The 21542-nt window shown below is 32.1% G+C and overlaps 1 long non-coding RNA gene across 5 annotated transcripts in view; it reads right to left on the bottom strand.

Annotated features, from left to right (window-relative positions):
- Positions 1-21395, bottom strand: part of LOC146998982 (uncharacterized) — a 40780-nt gene extending 19385 nt beyond the window's left edge. The window contains exons 1-5 of one of the 5 annotated variants that reach the window (XR_015039899.1): positions 21076-21395; positions 14264-14417; positions 10291-10386; positions 5055-5212; positions 2034-2082 (exon numbers count right to left, since the gene is read on the bottom strand). This is a non-coding gene — a long non-coding RNA (uncharacterized LOC146998982). Of the gene's footprint in view, positions 1-2033; positions 2083-5054; positions 5213-10290; positions 10387-14263; positions 14418-18853; positions 20803-21075 lie in introns of those variants that run through there. The other 4 variants (XR_015039902.1, XR_015039900.1, XR_015039898.1 and 1 more) reach the window with 4 other exon arrangements.
- Positions 21396-21542: the final 147 nt, after the last annotated feature.

Here is a 21542-nt window from a genome sequence, read left to right as displayed (position 1 = left end):
ACAGTAAACTTGTCAATCTTTTCCAATTTTCATAAAAAGTACTCTGTAAATGTCCTAAAAGCACTTATTTCCTGAAAGCTGAAAAAATAGGCAATCTTGGAAACAAGGGCCATTGGGCAAGGCCATCTTGATGGGAGAAGGCCAAAGTTAAACTTTGATGATGTCACAGCCAGGGATGGTCAGCAAAGATGATCTCGGGTTGGCGTGCTTTCTTTTTCCCGGTAGTATATGAGAAACAAACATATTTTTCTCTTTCTATAAGCATTATTAACAAAAAATACTGAAGAAATGAGTACTGATCTTTTACAATTAGATGATGGAGTTGCATCTGAGGAGAGTTTCTCAAATAACATTAATTTTTGCCAGCTAATCAGTAACATTCTTTACAATACTATACTTTTGTTACATAATATTATGTGCAGTTTAATAGCATTAAACACTGCAAAATCAAATAGTTCTACACCAGTTAAAATGAATATTATACCAAATTTTTAGTCGCAGTGTGACTTAAATCATAACTAAATATTTTCACTTATTTCCAAGCAATACAAGAAACTATGTTTTTGCTGTCTCATATAAAAACATCAAAATGGTCAAAATGAAAGCTTAAAATTTACATTTCAAGTTTAGTCAAAAGATTGAAATTTAACAGGATGTTATGCTTCTCAGAGAAATTTTCTTATTATTTACATATAATTGTTTATATCAGATTATAAGGGGTCACGTTGGATAGAGTCATATAACAGTCTTTTATGGTGTAGCAATTATTTATTAACAGGTTTAAGCTACACGCGGACATTACATTTAACTTTAAGAAAATTACAGAGCAAGAGTCTGAAACAACCTATCATGTCAAGCACTTGGCTTCTACTGAAGTACTTCTCTGGCTACTCACCAGAGGGCACCCTTGTTATTACAGTTGGTCCAACGGTTTATATTAGCAGCAGTTTTTATTAACCCCTTAACCTAAGATTTAGATTCGAAGATGTTGGACCAAAATTGTATACAAGCTCGCGCAGCGTTTGGGACATTTGCATGACTTGTGTATCAAGCTAATCCGGGCAATCGCAAACATGACGAATTATGTAATTTTCGAAGAAAATATAGCCGAATAATTATTGATGATACATCTGATGACGATCAAATACCAGAATCCTGGCTTTGGAAAGAAATAAGAAATAGTCAAAAAATCTGGGACTATATGATGACTCCTGGCATAAGAGAGGAAGCCTTATGTCAATTAGGAGGAAATAGAGGAGAATTTGATATATTTAATCTAATATTTGATGACATATTTTGGAACAATTATGTAACTGAAATGATTCAGTATGCAGATCAAGTACGAGAAAATCCACATAGAACACGAGTGAAAAAAGTATAAAGTTCCGTTACATGTACCAGAATGCTTTGAAATGTATCATACCGTTACAGATTACTAATTTTGTATTTTGGAGTTTTGTATAAATAAACATTTTGTAATACTTGCATCTACCATAATTATTGCATCAGACTGGAATTGCGTATCAAATATTCCATGTAACATTCACTTCTGGCTCGATCATCGTGTGCGGGCTATGCCCATGAAAGTTAGGTTTGGCCCGACCATCGTATGCAGGTTATGCTCGTCATTGTAGATTAAGGGGTTAAAGGATTTGTTACAAGATAATTTTAAGATAAAAATAGGTTATCTGGGAACACAGCAATATAAGCGCATTCCATTTCTTCATTATTTGATTTACACATAGATTTTCACTCATATAAAATGAATACAAATTCTGAAGTCATTATTTTAGACGTAACTTTATAATATACAATACATATTCTAATTTCTTCAAATTCTGACATTCACACATGCATGCAGAAACACACACACACATATGTATATAATGTTTTCCAGAATAGTAAATACACATGTTATTAAACAAATTAAAATCTAATACACATATTACTTCATACTGTATATCAAAATAAAAACACTCTCCAGTTATTTATCACAAAATAATTTTCACTAAATATAAAAATTTAAAGCTTACTTATATAGTAATTTGACTTGCATCCCGGAACGCCACATTTTCGCTGCATCTGTAAAAATTCAATTAACACTGTATTATGCACCTTAATTAAATAATAACTAAAGGAATTACAGTGAATTATTTAATTCTATATAATTAACATATTTATAAAAGTAGTAAGTAGTAAAACAGAAAAAATCAGAGACCTAGTTGGTCAAAATATTTATATTTAATATTTTATATATAATACATAAATAATATATTTTATATAATAATTAACATATGTTATATATAATACACTCCTATTTAAGCTTAACGAATGCACAAAATGTATCTACACTGCCCAAAAAATGAGGGGGGAACAGTTCTATACCTCCTACTCGTCCGATTGACGAAAATTAACTTGCATTTTTCAAGTCTCGAAAACGAGACTTAGGATATGTATTAGATTTATATATAGCATTGTTCTAACATAGGTATTTTGACACAAAATCGGACTTTTTCTGAAATAATATACCAATTGTTTTCCATATTTCAATTCTACGACTCAAATTACGCCAAGCTACCAAGTTTTGTAAAAATCACCCGAATCATTTTTAAAAAATTAGCTCTCAAAATTATAGCTACTCAATGTTAATTGAGCTCAGCATATATTTGTTAACCTCTCTTTTTTTATTAAACTTATTTGATTCTTCCTTTCACATTTCGAAATTCAGGTTCATTCCAAATAAAATTCCCTCTTTTTTTATGATTTATTTTTAAAATTTGTATTTTTAAATAATTTTTATAAATTAAAAAAAAATTTTGAATCATAAACTATAAAAATTTTACCATCATCTTAAAGTAGACGTATTTCTAAGCATACCTGAAAAAAAATTAAAGATTTTTATTCAAAATTTCTAAAGACATACGTGAATTTACATATTTTCACGTTTTGAAATTTCGCATATTTGTTGAAAGCGAATCAAATGTGGTTTAGACACTTTGCTAAAATTATTTGGAAGTAGAAACGATGTGACTTTTTTTCCGCTTATGCACAACGTACAAAGGTAGGAATGAGATACCGTATTTTTTCCGCTCCGGCATTATGGAAGGGAAAGGAAAATGGGTTGCCATATATTAAGAAATTCGCCAAGTGAATTATGCTTGGTGCAAACTGAAAAAATTGCGCCAAAACAAATTTTTGAACTTTTCTGTAAATTTCGCACGAAATTTTACAAAATTTAATATCTAGGCATAATTTGAGTCATAGAATTGAAATATGGAAAACAATTCGCAAGTTATTTCAGAAAAAGTCCAATTGTGTCAAAATACTTATGTTAGAACAATGCTATATATAAATCTAATATATATCCTAAGTCGCACTTTCTAGACATGAAAAACACAATTTGAATTTTGTCAATCAGCCAGGTAAAACAGGAGATATAGAGCTGTCCCCCCCCTTTTTTTCGCAGTGTACAGTTCGAGCTGAATATTTTTTAACTTTTAAGAATTTTTTTAAATATTATTATTCTTTTCTAATTTAGCAGAAGGAATTATTCTAATAAAGCATTATGAGATTCATGTTTGATACATAGTTTGAAAATGGAAGATACAAGAGAACTTATTAGACTGTTATAATATTTAACATGAGTGTTATGGCATATATAATAAACCAGCAGCTACGTGGCCAGCCATCGTCTGACTTTTAAGTATACCCGAAAGGGAACACCAAATGTTAAATTTAAAACCTGCACAGAATTTTACTCTGCAGAACAGCTTAATATATATATATATATATATAAAATCACAAATTTAAAAAAAAAAAAAAAAAATTATTGCATATAACAAAATTACAATGAAATAAGCAATATCCCTTAATACAAATATTAATTCTCCTAATGAATAAATTAACCAACTACCCATTGCAAAATCTTAAGAATTCGAATGGTATAAAGGAAGTTAAGAGCTTTGTTTCCCTAAAAAAGCATGCAAAACATTTTATATAATTAAAATTATATATAATTAGAACATAATAAAAAATACAATGAAATAATCAATAAATCTCATTTTTCAAGAGAAAAGAGACCAGTATCCAAAGCAATGAATGAAAAATTCTTGCCAAAACCACATTTCTAAAAGAATGAAACTATCATCAGAAAGCAATAACCAATCAAAACTGTGCTTTCTGGATGGCATAATTCAAAATATTCAAACCATTTTGCCATTAGCTAATAAAGAGACAGAAGGGGGAGAAGGAAATTCTTTCTGTTGTGCCTCGTGAGACACTTGCGTGTCAGAATAAGAAGATTGCGACGTGTGTGTTGCGTATCCAAAAATCAAAAGAAAATAAGAGCATTTTATCTCATATTTTCAACAGTCAGCAGTTCAGCATACAAAGCATTGAATGGAAAACTGTTGCCCAAACCACATTTCTAAAAGAATGAAACTATCATCAGAAAGCAATAACTAAACGAAACTGTGCTTTGTGGATGGCATAATTGAAAATATACAAACCATTTTGCCATTAGCTAATAAAGAGAGAGAGGGCTGTCGTGCCTCGTGAGACACATGCGTGTCAGAATAAGAAGATTGCGACGTGTGTGTTGCGTGTCCAAAAATCAAAAGAAAATAAGCAGCATTTTATCTCATATTTTCAAAAGTCAGCAGTCCAGCATACAAAGCATTGAATGGAAAACTGTTGCCAAAACCACATTTCTAAAAGAATGAAACTATTCAAAATGATGCGATAAAATCGAAAAGATAAAATTTCGTAGCCCTGGGTCTATTAGCTTATGCGCAGCACGAAAGACACACAGACTCTTTCTTTTATTATATGTAGAGATATGTACTAGAACATGAATAAAAATGGGGTGGGGAATCTCTTTAGCCTATATTTATCATAAAAGTATTTGTTTTGTATTATGAACTAACTTTCAGAAGTACAGATCCAACAGAATTAATTGAAAAACATCAAAGTGAGCAGGTAAATAAACTTAACTTTCGATACATCTTGCTAGAAGTTAAATTTGCTATAGTTAAGGAATAATTAATACTACATACCTTCTAGGTTAATCGTACATTCCATTTACACTCATACATAGAAGATGGCCTTACTACAATTGCTCTCGCTCATGACGTCACATCAGAGGAGAAGACCTTTGGATTCGGCCTTCTCCCATCAAGAGGGCCTTGCACTGGAACCTGGTAACAGGTTCAATCTAAAAATTAGAAAAATTTAAAAATCAGCACATTCTTGAATTATATGCAAATGCATAGAAAATGAGCATAAACATTTATACAGACATATTACTTTGTTTATAAGGTGCATAAAATATAAGGGTACTGTTCTGTTATGAGGACCGGATTCAGAAATGTATGCATGTATATATGTTAGCACAAATGTATATATGTGTATACATATACACCATGCATGCATATATATGTATACATATACAGGGGTTGGACAAAAATATGGAAATACCTTTAAAGAAACATGTTTCTTTGCTTAATATGGTGTAGGAAACCCGTTGGCATCCAAAACAGCTTGCAGTCTTCTCGGAATGAATAAATACAGTTCCTGTCTGTTTGCCAAGGGAATATTATACCATTCTTCCTGCAAAACGGTGGCAAGTTCAGATAACGAGAACGCACTTTCCGTTCCAATGTAGACCCCAAAGGTTCGATAATATTCAGGTCTGGGGACTGTGGTGGCCAGGGGAGATAGGACAACTCATCCTCGTGCTCAGAAAACCAGTCCTGGATAATGTGAGCTGTGTGAACAGGGGTTTTGTCATCTTGGAAGACACCATCACCATCGGGGAACAAAGTTTGTACCATGGGATGAACTTGATCGGCCAAAATGTTCACATAAGTCTTGGCAGTCATGTGCCCTGACACAGTTATCATGGGGCTAGCAGAGAACCACGATATGGCTGCCCAAACCATAACAGAACACCCGCCATGTTTCACTCTTGGCAACAAGCAGTCTGTATTATAGGCTCGAGATGGCGTTGTCCAGACGTAAACTCGGCCAGAAGTGGGAAACAATGTGAAAGAAGACTCGTCAGACCATATTACTCGCTTCCACTGCTCTATAGTCCAGGCTTTATGACTTAAACACCACCTTTTCCTGTTACGGGCATTAGCATCACTGATGAGTGGCTTCTCAATTGCAGCACGGCCAGCAATTCCCTGTTTATGAAGCTCCCTTCTAATTGTTTTGGTACTCACAGGGTTCGGTAACACAACATTCATTTCAGCAGTAACTTTTGCAGCTGTGGTCTTCTTATTTTTTGTCACAATTGCCCTTAATGATCGTCTGTCACGATCACTCAGGACACACTTTCATCCGCGCTGTGATTTAGCAGATGATGTTTTTCCGCTTTTCAAATATGCGGAATAAATCTTCGATACAGTACCTCTTGAAACACTACCTTGCTTACGGAAGCACCTACCATACATGCTCCAACAATTTGCCCACGTTCGAAGTCTGTTAACTCTGACATAATGTAATGACAACCTCACATAACAGTACTCTGACAACAACTGAAGTTGTATAGGTGGCGTCAATAGTCAAAAACGCCAGCGGCACCTACATATTTCATTAAAATGAATCTTTCTTTTCAAACATGCATTTCACAAGGTGTTTCCATATTTTTGTCCATCCACTGTATATGCACATACATATATACACACATGCATACACTTGATACCCTATAACAGAATAGTACCAATGTAACTTAGGTTATGTAAACATGGCAAAGCACACAAGAGCTGTCTGCCTAAGTTGCTCCACATCCTCCCCAATGCTGTAAAATCTGAATCATGTTACACATGCATAAATACTGATAATTACAATTTTCCTTTTCAAAAATATTTCACAAAAGCTGCTGTTTTTCCTTCCCACTTATAAAATGTTGGATATAGCAATTCAAAGAAAAATTGTTAGAATAAAAAAAATTAAAACTCTACACAAGAAAACATGTACCTATAAAAATCCTTGCAAGTTCATATTTTATTACTAGATCCAAGAAGTAGCCCAGTTATCTAATAACTAAGTTAATAATTGGGACTGTTTTATAATACGTAACCATCAAAGCTACACTAGATAAGGATAGTTATACATTACCACACACTCCCAACTGAAACAAAACAGCAACGTTTTATACAGAATTTGTTGTGTACAAGATAAACACGATTCCTGTACAATGAAATTTGTAAATAATTTTTGTTATTACACATTCAACTAAGTCTTATTAAATCTACTAATGACAGGTTTATGAAATTACATTCTGCAAATTTCTTCAAGACACACGTCACATACATTCCACGGTTAAATCCCAGTATTAGCTAAAATACATCATATTAAAGAACAATATACTCTATTCAGCATTCACAAGTCTAAATTTCCATCGCAAGATGGGCAAATTTTGTCACCCTACTTCAGGATGCACATTTTTTAAATGACCAAATAAATTAGAGATGAAACTGTTTCTCACAAAAAGAGCAAATTTTCTTTCTGAGTTAAATTAAGATAATGGCAGAAATGTGTAGATTGAAAAATTTCACATACAACACCACAATCCTGCACAGAAGAAAAAACAATACTGGCAAAAACTAAAGTTTTGCTATTACACAAAATCACCAAGAAGTTTTTGCCGATTCCTAAGACAACCCAAGAAGATCTGGGTCAAAATTGAGATGCTCTTGTCTGGGCATCAAAACAGCAGAGTAGTAACGTCAGCAAACAACTCTTAATTATTAATCAAATCCATAAGTTAATATCAATAATAATATAATATTAATAATTAAGTTAATATCAAATCTAAACGTGACCATTATCAAGTACAGTCAAACTGGTTTACATTACGTTAGTGAAAGCTTTCCTTCTTTACATGCATGCCATTCTGTTCTACTGAACTTACATGTGGCTGTATACACAACTCTATTAACTTCTAGGTGGAGCTTTAATATACTAGCATGGCAGATAAAAAACGGTATTGTGATCTGACTTTGTAAATCCGAAAATGAAGTAACTAAGCTTTTCCAAAATATTTGATTTTGTTCATGGAGGCGTAAATTCTGTATTACTGAAGCAGAAAGAATTTTAGACCATCTGGTAATGCATGGGATTTTACTTGAAAAATCGAATTTACAAATTTTGGCTTCCTGTTTAACCCTTTCTAGGTCGGCATCACATGCCATGCAGTGAAGTGAAAAATTCTATCTTTGAAACTGAATTCGTCGCTGCTCATATGTTGCTTTGAATTCCACAATTATTTATGTATTGCTGAATATTGCTAAGAGATACCGAACTAAAATTAATTTATAAGTAGTTTTATAAAGTTTTTTATAAGCAGTTTATTTATAAGTAGTTTTTTAGATTGTTTTCTGGGCTAAATACCAAACTAAAATTAAAATATGTATTTAATAACATGTATGATATGAAATAAATAACTTTATCCAATTTGAAATTATCGCCCTTTTAATTCTTTAAAAAATCGCCAAATTGGGTCAAGGTGGTTCCGATAATACCAAAGTACCCAAACAGTATAAGCTTGCAGTTATAGCAGATTTTTAAATATTTATTTCATTTTTGTTAAACATTTTGCGGCCACAAGCAAATTCGAGCGTGACTAGATCCAATTTCTTCACAATTTTCACAGTGAGATTTCTCGCCTTTAATATCTGTTGGAATTTCAACTAAAAAACCATTCAAGATATTTTTGATATTCATAGCCATTTTTTTTATAAAGTAAGCAAAAACAATTATGTTTTTTGATTAAATAAATGATTTTGGTTTTCTGATAAATGTCCTTTTTATACTCTTATGTTCAAGGCAGATTGTAAAGCTGTTTTAACGGAAAAGTTGGAAAACTATTTTCTAAAGCACTTTTTATGCAATTTTAATAATTATTTTATGTAGATATTTATATTAAACACAACAAAACAATAGAGTTAATAACTATAGTATCCCACTGTATTTTTTTAGTTTAAAACTTAGGTGCATTGCAGGGAAAACTGGTGATCAGTGGATGAGGTATCACATATTTGATCACCCGTATATATCCATCAAAAACTGCTTACTGTTAAAAATATTTTGCATTTTTGAATTTAGGATAGAACATATATTAATTTTCAGCAATTAAAAAAAATGCTTTTTGGGGGTCCAGAATTCGGAAAAAAAATCCAACCGAGAAGGGGTTAAGGATAAGTTCCATAGCGTCCACATGAAATTGAAGGGCATTTCATTGTTGAAACAGGAGAAATAAAAATTTTAAAAAATTCTTGTTCATGTAAAGGAAGAGCTACTGGCTGTTAAGCACTGTGTTGCTGTTTATTGTACTGCAATGGGTAGCTGATTTTTAGCATTTACTGATTGTAAACAAATGATTTCATACGCGTTTAACCTGCAATTTCCAGAAAAGCTACACAGTCAGAAGTTCTTTTTTTTTTTTTTAGCTCTTAGGTTTCCTCCTGAGGCATGCAAACATAAAGAAAATGAGAAAGGATATCTTGAAACCTGGAAGTAGTTATGCTGGCATGCAGTTTAAAGAATCCCTGGTACCGTGGCATAGTTGCAAAAATAGATCACACTATTGCAATCAACAAACAGCATCTGATACCCATCGCAGTGTTCTACTGGACTTGTATTGCCTTGCTCATTGATACAGTACAAAGTCTGTAATCCAGATATCCATAATCCGGAATGATCTATAATCCAGACCTCAATGCTACAAACATTATGCGCATGTGTAAAAGCATAATGCGTTTAATGTATAACGGATGGTATAAGCTAGGCTAAAATTATCTAAAGCGTTTCAGTTAATGTTGCAGATTGCACTGTTCCTTAATCTTCTAATTGGATCCGGCTTATTATTTTTTGCAGACTGTTAGAACAATTTTATAAAAATTAAGCTTGAACTTTCGATTATGTCAAAATGAGTTTCCAATTCTGGAGCTGCCAAAGGATCTACAAAGTGAAAGCATGTTTCGATGTCCATTAAACAAAAAGTGGAATTGCTGCAAAAAATGGATAAAGGCCTATCCATCTCAAAATTATGCGAGAAGTATGGCATTGGAAAGTCCACTATATATGACACAAGAAAAAGGAACTTTTTGAATTTTTTGTGGAAGCATCTTAAGCAACTCACATTGAAAGAAATGTTTAATAAAGTAAATAAATAAATATTAGGCTTTTTTTGTAAATTTTGATAACCTTTAGATCATAATTGTTCTTTATTTCATAAATCATGATTCATATTTTTAATTGTATAATTTCTGCATGCCATCTTACCAGATTTAAATTGATGATCTATAATCCAGAAAAAACCCTAATCCGGAATTGCCGAAGTCCCGACAAGTACGTATTACGGACTTTGTACTGTATACACTAAAAAAAATATTGAATTTAGATGTTATAAATTATATTGAATCTATCAAAGCATTTTATATTTTCAAGCAAGACATAAACATTTAAAAATAAAATATCAAATTTAAAATAACTGAAGTTGTTTTTTTATCCAGTTTTGCTTTTCTAGTGCAGTTTTCAGTTAATAACTTTATATCCAATGAGCCAAAAATTCAAGAATAAATTGTAATATGTCTGTATGAACTTCATTTTTGAACACGAAACACTGAACTATGAATATGAAACATTGGATCCATTCCAATCCAAGAATAAATTATACTTAATAAAAATTCACAGTATGAAATTTTCATGTTATATTGTTTTACACATAGAAGCCAAGTCTCCACATAGAATAACTTTACATTGACATGATGGTCTTGTATTAAAACAGAATTTTAGCAATATCGATGATATGAATTACATTATACCGAAGAATTATTCAGATTTCCTGAATAAATTATAGCATTTAGAGTAACCAAAAACACGCACAAAAAAAAATTCCAGGTTGGTTGTGCCATAATAATTTCATATAAAACTAAAAGATATCTACATATTTTCCTGTCATTCAAGAAAATTGATAGAAATAGTGTCAGACTTACGAAAATTATTCCGACAGATATTTGGAGAAACAGATCTTTCTGAGTTATACGATCAACAGAAACTATCTATAGATATAGCACATACAAAAATTTGAATAAATATGTTGAAACCAATGGAAATTTGGGAAAAACACATGCTATTTATTTAGATAGATAATTAACAGATAAAAGTGATTTATTATGGATTTATCAGTATTACATGAAGCCAAGGATAATTTATGAGTGTGTTCTGATGCCATTCTCATCCATTACTAGGGCGGCTAACATACATTGTTATCAGTTTCTGTTAGCCAAAAATGGCTGAAGGTAGAACAAAAATATTAGGAATCTAAATATTATCATCAATATACCATGTCTTTGCATGGAAACATAACAACCAAAAATAAATTATATGTATCAAATGAATTTTAGTATGGCATAATGGCTTCATGGGTAAATATAACACAACTCTTAGATCAACATCTACAATTATTATATAAAACAGCCATTTCATTAAAAAAAAAAAAAAAGGCATAAATTATATTAATCAGATAAAGTTTGTCGATAAAGTCTATCTGGTTATAAATTCTTACGCAAACAAGAAGCCATTCCAAACAATATAATATCGTTTTCATAAGAGCTATCCCGTTCCATCACAAAATATTAAAAGCATTTTAGGTACTCTTCCTGATCGGAATCAGAAATGTTTGTTGTACAAGCATGTATTTAAAAATTTAGGTGCTCACTGTATGCATGTGTATATTCTTTATGTATACACACACAAATATATGCACATACCTGCATATACATGTGCTTACACATTTCTGAATCCAGTCCTGATAACAAAAGAGTACTGCATTTTGGTAGAAACACGATATTTTCCAAACATATTCTAATTCTGATTGAAGAATTTAAAATTTTGTTATTTAAAAAGTACAACTTCATAGAAAGCAAAATTTTGCAGTCTTTGTTCTTAGGGAAAACACCGTATTTCTAAAAGAAATCCAATGCATTTTTTCCTTATCAATGTGCAGAACTCCAGAATTATATTATAATTAATTTATAATGAAAGAAAATAAAAATCTGAAGGCTTTCAGATTTTATATTATGGCCAAACGTTTTTTTTTTTTTTTTTTTTTTTTTACATTTTGTATGTTTACCTTTATTTATTAAATATCATGTTCTTCGCACTTAAACCATAAAATTCAATTCAACAGCAATATCGCAAAATAATTTAAAAGGAGAGTGTCCCCCCCTCCAATGACGGGCACTTGCCTATGTCGGCACTGGCCACTCCTAAGACTAGATGTGGTGGTCTCTTTTATTATGAAGGCACGTGATAAATGGGCCACCTTTGCCTCTATGAAGGGCCAGACAATTTTTACATCCATGCCTTCTCCGGGATTCAAACCTGGGCTTTTCGGTATCGCAGTCAGGCTCCCCTAACCACTATACAGTCTGGGTGGCATTTAAAAAAAAAAGGAAGTATATCTTTAGAATTTCCGATACACAGTCTTGGGTGCTGGAGATAAAAATGTTTCTTCTCGTACAGTGTTGCCACTGCTGGCTTTGAAATCGTAGAGTTTGTTTATCAAAAATTCATTAAAATTTTACAAAATATGAAATTAATAATAAAGCAAATTCCAAATTTGGGCTTTCAGATGGACATAATCGGGGGAAGATGTGCATTATTCAAAATTTGATGGCTGTAAGTAACATTTTTTTCAAGATGCGAGAAACATACATACATTCATGCAGATTCTTCATTATTTAATTTCTTTAAATATAATGCAGGGCTCTAATATTTGGTGGCAACACTTTGAAAAATGAAATGCCATTTATAGTGAATGCAAAATGCCAAAAAGAAATTAGTAACCCTTCTGGGTAAATTGCCCCTTTGGGCTGAAAAAAGTATTTATCAATGAAATGGCAACTATAAAATATATAAATCCATTTGTGTAGGCTTAGTGCAGCTCAGGATGCTTTTACAATACAATTAAAAGATATTAAGAAGGGCACAATATTATTAAAGATAACTATGAAATATAATCTTTGGTTAAAATGCTGTGAATAAAATTAATGCATTTTAAAATATTGCTCTACCATACTTTACAAGTTTTCATGAGTACATTCACAATGTTTTTCAAGGAGAAAATGAAAATATAATATAGTGCTTTTTCAAAATCTTATTGCAGAACTTTAGCATAATTTTAGAAGATTCTGCATTAACCATAAATATAAATTTATCAATTTTCTACTTCTAGAATAAAACAGTTTTATTATTACACAGCAAAGTGGTGGATAAATAATTATATTATTATTTTGTACAGAAATAATGAAAAATGTAGTAAATATAATTGAGAGTTTGGTACTGTTTTGTCATTGGAACTGGATTCAAATTCGCCAAAAGCTGATGATTTGGCAAAAAATCTGAAGCATAAAAATAATCACCAAAATATTTACGATACAATTAAGTTGAAGAAAAATCAACGAGAAAAAATAACAGATATCCATAAAATTAGAAATGTTTAATGTAAATTAAACAACTTCTGACAAAAATCTGGTTAGTGACGTAACATTAATGCAGAATCATGAAACTGCGCATATCATGTCCCTGAAAACATTTGTGTTATAGGACACTTTTGCTGCCACATACACTCAATTAATTAAATAACAATCTAATTGGTTATGGGCATGCATCGTTGAAGTTTATTTTGCCATTTCACACTGCAGATAACTCTTAAATACCTTGCATATCATAACTAGTATCAGGATTGATAAATTTATATTTATGGTTAATGCAGAAATGTTCAGATCCAGCCTCTGTTATGTTTAAATTCTTCAGTTATATCCTTTCCAACAGTCTCAGTATATTAGATTGCCATCAATAATAATTTTTTCAATAACTTTAAGCAAAGTTCTGACAGAGCTGTTAGGGATGATATTCTTTTGTTTCTCAACAAATCTCATCGTACACCTACTGGGGCAGAAGGATTGTTGTTTTTTCAACAAGAAAATAGACTTTTGTCAACTTCAATAGTATTACCAATTCTGTTTGTTTTAACTGACGGTCTAAGCATGGCCATGGACAACATTTATTGAAAATAGATAATATTTTTTAATATCTTCTACTTCAACTGCATAATTGAACTCTAATATGTAACCACTTTTAAATTTTAAAAACAGGGGGAAAAGCTAGATATTCAAAATAAATCACTAAAAATACTCATATAACTTTTATCTACACAATAATAATAAAATAATGTTAAACATAAACTTACTGAATTATGGTATTGTATCTATCATGCCTTTCATCAGTCTTTTTCTGCTTTTCAGCCATAACTTGTACATTATGAGTGGATAATACTGGTAAATTCAAGCTTCAAATGGCAGTGCTTTTCAGATATGGCCTTTTTCTTTTTTTTTTTCAAATAGCTAACAAAAAAAAGGGGGCTTTAGTAACAGTAACATAGATATGAAAATGAAACAAAAATTTATAACACAGTACTTTACATTTGTTTGATTCTGGACGACATGGGTAGCATGGCCTTTTTCTTCATATTTAAAACAAGTTTTTACAATCCTTTTGAGAAATAAGATTGATTTGCAGCACTTAGTATAAGTAAAGACATTTTTGCGGAAGAATTAATATTATTTTCAGACTTTTTACAGTGAAGGCCATTTTCAATCACTGTGTAGCGAATGCGTTTCTCCAATCAGCAAGCGAATTCCCTTTGACTGACATCTACAATCAAGTCGGTGTGCGGTGATGGATGTATGAAGGTGCGTGAACGGTCATCCGTCTGCGTATGCGTTTCTCCCAATGACTCTATGCATTTGCAATGCACTAACGAAAATGGAGCTCTACACTAAATGAAGAAGATGGAAAATTTTAATATTTCTTCCAGCTTCTTCATTTATAGCGACTTAATGTATTGTTGGGAACTTTAGCGTTTCACCGGCGCAAATCTCGCCAAGCAGACTTTATTGGCGACAACACACAGTACAGTCAAAAGTCTTTAATCCGGACTTGTCAGGACTTCGGCGATTCCGGATTATAGATCATCAATTTAAATCTGGTAAGATAGCATGCAGAAATTATAAAATTAAAAATATGAAACCGTAATTTATGAAATAAAGAGCAATTATGATCTAAAGGTATCAAAATTTACAAAAAAAAAAAAAAAAAAAAAAAAAAAAAGTTTTATATTTATTTGTCTACTTTATTAAACATTTCTTTCAACGCGCGCATGTAAAGCATACATTATGCATGGTCGAAATTAGAAAATTGCAACCAGAAAACTATATGATGTGTATTCATAATATTTATAATGACGAGAAATTTGATTTAAATCATATCAAAGACGGAGTACATCGAGATGAAATACTACATTTAGTAAGGAATTATAAGCCGAATAAAATAAAAACATCTGCCCTGAAGATAGGAATAGTGCTGACAGATCAACTTCCAGTTCATTGCACGCCGCTCTCCTTGCTACTAGTAAGAAACTTCTCCTCTAGGGTTGCCACATTTATCGGAGGGCACAATTCCCTGCCATGAACAAGGTTTTGTACATTTGTCTTGTCTACACTTTTTCCCAAAACGTCTATGATACCAGGAAACAGAAGAATCTCTCCTTTTGGAATTGCTTCTTTCGTTATTGTGATCTCCGCGATTTGGCGAGCGACCACGAGAAAGAGAAATGCGATCAATACGTTTGTTTAATTTTTCTATTTGTTTAAATAATTTATCCTGCAAAAGACGGATCGACTGTGAGAGAAACGGCACAAGTCCCTGGGGTTGGATTTACTTCTAAAATTCTGTCGGCAATTTCTGCAGCTTTAACTACAGTTAAATGGGAAACCGCTGCCAAAATAGACTGAACAGTCGTAGGCAGACGTTGAAGGAATAATTCTATTCTATAATAAGTTATCAGGAACATTTAAAGATTCTGCTCGACGTTTCATATTTCTAAGCAAATCGGAAGGTTTTCGAGAACCTAATTCCTCTTCAGATAATAATTGGCGAATTTCTTGCTGAGAAGATTCTCCTGAACGATTTATTAACTCAGTTTTGAGCTTTGTATATGGATCAATAGGGTCTGGTTTCATAAGTAAATCCCGTACTAGTGATGCGATATCTGGAGGAAGATGAGAAACTACATAATTATATTTAGTAATGGATTCTGTGATAGGTTTGGGGGTGGCAACAGCAAAGGTACTTTCACACATAATAAACCATAAAGATGGGTCTGATCGGTTATAAACCGGAATTTGGACGGCATGAACATCAGGCATTGTGCAAGGTTTTTAAGCCGAAATAAAAGAAAAGATTTAACTAAAGAAAATGAAATTAAATAAGTTGAAAAAAGAGAATTATAAAATGATCTATAATTACTACTCATCTGTGATTCGAAAGATGAAAACCAGTGTAATCCATTACTTCTGGTTTGGAGATCTTGAGTGATGGCTTGTAGTCAAAGGTGCTTGAGAACTGTTCATATGGTCTGATTTAACACAGTTCGGGTGACCATTATGGCGATTCCTATCATGTTGTTACTTATATGTTTTACCACCGATCCTCGCATTCCATATCACAGATTCTTACTGCATTAATATAAATATTAACTAGACATAGTGCACAATAAAAATTAATGCTTTATTCCGGAACTTCGTGCATACTCCCCGACAGCCAGCCTGTTTCGCTCTCCTCGCTACTCGTAAGAAACTTCCCCTCTAGGGTTGCCACAGTTATCGGAGGGCGCAAGGCGCGCTCCTTATCGCCATCACCACGATACACATAAAAAATGTTACATATGTTAGTTCTAAGGAATTTCTATTTTGAAGGCATAAATATTTCAATATCATTTAAAATTTTGTAAAAAGGCAAGAAATAAAGACAATAAATTTGTAAAAGGACATTAATTTAAGAATGTACTATGGGTTCATCATCCCGATTCGCCGCTTCATATCACGTGACCCCAAGTGATCCCATCTCATGTAAACCATGCTACAAAAATCTAATTCTGTCAGTTATTATCTACATTAATTTCAAGTTAAATCTTAATTTGGAGTACAAGTGTAAATGCAAGAATTATTTCAATTCGTACGAATAGCTTACTCAGAAATTATGTAAAACCGCAGTGCTTTACTTCGCTAGTGCATTCTCATTAGAATTGATGAATTTAACCCTTGATTTGTCTTTTCTATATTTTCGTCTTCGGGTGAGCAGTGTGATTGCATCCTAATTGACTTAATTACCGCGAATAGTCTTAGGGCATAAAATTTAACTATTTTCCTTTCCAAAGTGCGCATGAAATTGTTTTACAGCTTTCTCATAACTTTCGCCACTTGGCGGGAAACTTTTAATTAATTCTTCTGCAACAGAACCCTGTTGCATAGCCTGGGATAAATATGCAAATTTATCTTGATTATCAATATTAGGATCCTTATCAATTTTCTTAATTTGTCCATAAAAATTAAGCCAATTTTTTAAATCACCATTAAATGTTGGTAATTTTATCTTGGGATAATGCAATATCGTAATAGGAATTTGCGAAACTGACGCACATCCTATGTGTAAACCAGTTTTCTGTTCTGACACTTGTAATAATTTATTCATCTTGTATTCTGACTTTCTCCATGTATCTAAATATGATTCTGACTCGTCAACCTCTTTTTCGATAATTTTCTCATGAATAACTTTGTAAGGATCTTAAGTTTTACTAACGTTTATTTTATTTTAAATCTTTACTATCACTTCTTATTTTCTACTTCCAGCCAGAATTATAAGCGTTAAAGTATTTATGCAAAGTTTGTCTGGCGAACGCCAAGTATTTAAGTTGTGGCTTTTTGCCAAGCGAGAGGGAGGAAGCAGTTAGTCAAAGCAGGCCGCTTACCTTAGAAGTTTACTCAGTTGCTGGTTGCCTTCCAGCCAGAGGTTTTTAATCCTCTTGATAATTTTTAAACGTATTGTAGTGTTCACAGTTCTCTGTACTACATACGGCTTCCTGTTAATATAAGGCCAATCTTCCACGTTTATTATTTTAAAGTTAAATTAGAGTTTAGTTTTATTTTTATACTTTTACGTTTTGACCCCAAGTAGCGGGTCTGTGTATTTCCGAAGTACGGAAGTTATTGTAAATAGAGAAAAATAAAGGGTTTTGTATACCCTTCTTGTGTATCCTGTTTACTTCCCACAGTTTTGAACATAGCTTTAGTAAGCTCTCTGTTCCGAGTCAGGTCCTTGCATGTTCCCGAAGAAGGTAAGACGGAACATTGAACCTGATAACTTGTTTAAATAGCTCTTGCTTAAAATCGTTTTCAGCTGAAATCATTAATTTTGATTTCTCTTGAATAACCCTTAATTCTAAAATTTTTTCTTCATCACTTAAATTATTTTCTGTTTGATCAAATTCATTACACGATTTAGAAAATACTCTATGATGTTGCTTACGTGCTAGTTTTAAAGCTTCCATACTTAAAAATAATGAAAACAAATTGCTTACATTTAGTTACAGTTCCAATCCTTTCTTGCGGATGCCAGTTGACAAATAATTGCCTCACACATTATTAAAACAATTAGATGTAAGCATTAGATGCAAGCATTAGATGTAAGCACATCGAAACTCAATATGAGCATCTTTAAACATCACAAAAAGATGCCTTCTCTTCTTATAACTCAAAAAAAAAAAAAAAAAAGCATAAATATTACTCTTAAAATTAAAAAGAATTGAACAGACTTAGCAATATTTTTACTGTTGCCAGAACTTAACTACTAAAAAATTGCGCAGTTACAAATACCTCAAAAATGAAATTCAGCACGCATTATTCAAAGATAAAAATAAAATATAAACAAAATAATAACTTACATTGGTAACTATTTGAAAGATACAATTTTTCACAAGAGGTTTTTCAAGTGCTGACAGCAAACAAACAAGTCGTCGCACTTGAACTAACTCGCTTTTTCGGGGGGGGGGAATCGCCCTATGAAATTCCCTGAATTTTTTGGTCAATTTTCGAATTCCCTAACTTTTTCCAGTTTTCCATGTAGCGTGGTAACCCTGTCTATTCCTATACATTATTCCTTTGTCTTGAAGGAATCTTATGACAGCCTCTTCAGCATTAGTTAACTGCTAAATTGTGTATTCCATCATACTAAAAACAAATGGTGAAATATGGCAAAAAAATAATGAGCTATGATATTTCAAATGTCTAATTCTCGAGCCATGATATTTGACATATTGTTATAGCATTGTTTTTTTCTAGTGTTTAAATGACAGCATGCTAATGGAATAATATCATTAAATGCAATCATATTTTGAAAAATGACTGAGAAATAAAATTATGTAAAAGTATCTCCCCTTATCAATATTTATCACTGAACGGGTTTTTTGGATGTCTTTCGTTACAGGACAACATGTGCCAAAGCATTTTCTCAAAAAAGATATATGTGCCAATGTGATACTTCCTGTTAAGCATTTATGTTAAAGTGTCTTTGCCTCACTAGATGGCACCAGGGATTCCACTAGCGAGAGAAATTTTAAACTTTTTTTTTTTTTTTTTCTCTGTAAACAGTAGACAGTTCGGGTTCCGAGTCCACTGTGGGACAGACAGATTGATTTGTACAGCCATGAGAGAAAAAGACAGGCTGTACAAGAAAATTTTGTACTATTGATTTTTTTTCATTTTGAATATAACATGATGTCAATAATTTAATTATGTTTTCTGTGAAGAAGATTCTTCTTTCCAGCTGAGGCATCACAGATGCATTCAAGGAAACATCAAAAAAGGTAAATGAATTTTGTTCTTGTTTTCAAAATCAGATTAATCAATAGAACCTACATACAGGATGCTGACAACTTTGATCAACAGTAGCTAATTAATTACGTAATACAATACTTTCAGTCAGAAAAATACTTTCATCATTCACTTCACCATGGAGAAATTTTTCTAAGCTTTTTATTACTAATATTTACTTCAAAAAGAACACTGCTATAAGAGATAAGAAAAAGTATTTAATATAATTGTGTCCAAGGGTAACAATGGTAATGTATATCATTCTGTAACACATTGTTTGGCACATGCTGTTCTATAAAAGAAAAGATGCGATAGCTGTAATACTTTTGGTAAAAGCTTACAATTGGGTGCCCCTTGTTTCTTGGCAATTCTTTTTGATGCCAAGATCGGCACCAGGAAGACACAATTACAAGATGGCCGCTACACAAAACCAAAATAAGAAATTTAATTTCAAGTTCAGAAAATAGCTATGGCTATCTGTTATGAACAATAGCGCAAAAAAAAGTATAGCTCTAGTGTAGAATTGGGTGCCCCTTCGATTAGCAACAATTTTTTAAAAATTTTGCCGATGAAACCTCATTTCTGGTTACCGTGATAGTTTCAACTTTGCTTTAACTTCCTGATTTTATTCAAATGAAAATAGATTGATATGTACATGGACAAATTTAAGGCAGTGCGCAATGCCTAGTTTGTACAATTCTAGGATGTTGTTTTAAGTGAAAACAGATTGATATGTACATGGACACAGAGTTTGTGCAGTTCTTTGACTTCTTATTTTGGTTTTGTGTAGCGGCCATCTTGAAATTGTGCCTTCCTGGCGCCGATTTTGGCGTCAAAAAGGAATCGCCAAGAAACAAGGGTCACCCAATTGTAAACATTTACCAAAAAGTATAGCTTTTTTTTAATTCAAAATATCCTCAACCACTGTAAACTATTCGACACAGTTTAATAGTTTGACTGATACATAGAAATTTTAATATTACTAGAATTTGAAATTCAAAATTCATCATTAATGTTTAAAAAACTTATTTTTATACGTATCATAACATAATTTTTCTTTAAATTACTGCTAACATGAACTGAACCATAAGTAATTTTAAACTTCTGCAAATAAAATATGCATGAAAACGTAACTGTATATGCATTAACAATATTTAAGAGATAAATGAGTTATAATGATTTATACTTCATTACACAAATATGCATCTTTACTTTCGCACATATATCTGTATATATGTATACATATATATATACGAGAAAGAAATTTTGCATATATAAACAAAACGTTTCTTACGAGGAAAAATGAAATCAGTTGTTAGGAAATGTTTAGAACACACTTTCATAACGTCTATTTTCGAACCAGGCGTACCATGAAAGCATAACTGATTTTCCTTGTGAGCTCGTGAATTTCACTGTGATATACAACAAAACGTGTAAGGTTGTACTTCTTTTTAAATTATGCATAATGCCCGCAAAAATTAAAAATAAAGGTTTAATTCTGTAGGAATCTTGCTTTTGAGCAAGAAGAAAGGAGATGAGAACGTTGACAGGTTCAATTATTTTTCGACCATACCGTGCTTCACAATCTACGCAGTATTACCAAACATATGACAGTTTTTTATGTTTTCTCTTTTTGGGCATTAGATGGCGCATTAGAAAGGCGAGACCTTACTCATTTTAGCTTACTATAAGTGTGAAAAGGTTCTTGTCTTTAAAATTTGAACTAATTTGCATCCATGATAAAGTTCGAATTTATTTGAG

Source organism: Stegodyphus dumicola, chromosome 2, assembly GCF_044657685.1.
Source record: "Stegodyphus dumicola isolate Sdum_Otavi_A_Nest chromosome 2, ASM4465768v1".
Taxonomy (NCBI): domain Eukaryota; kingdom Metazoa; phylum Arthropoda; class Arachnida; order Araneae; family Eresidae; genus Stegodyphus; species Stegodyphus dumicola.
This window is presented reverse-complemented; position numbering and strand designations above follow the sequence as displayed.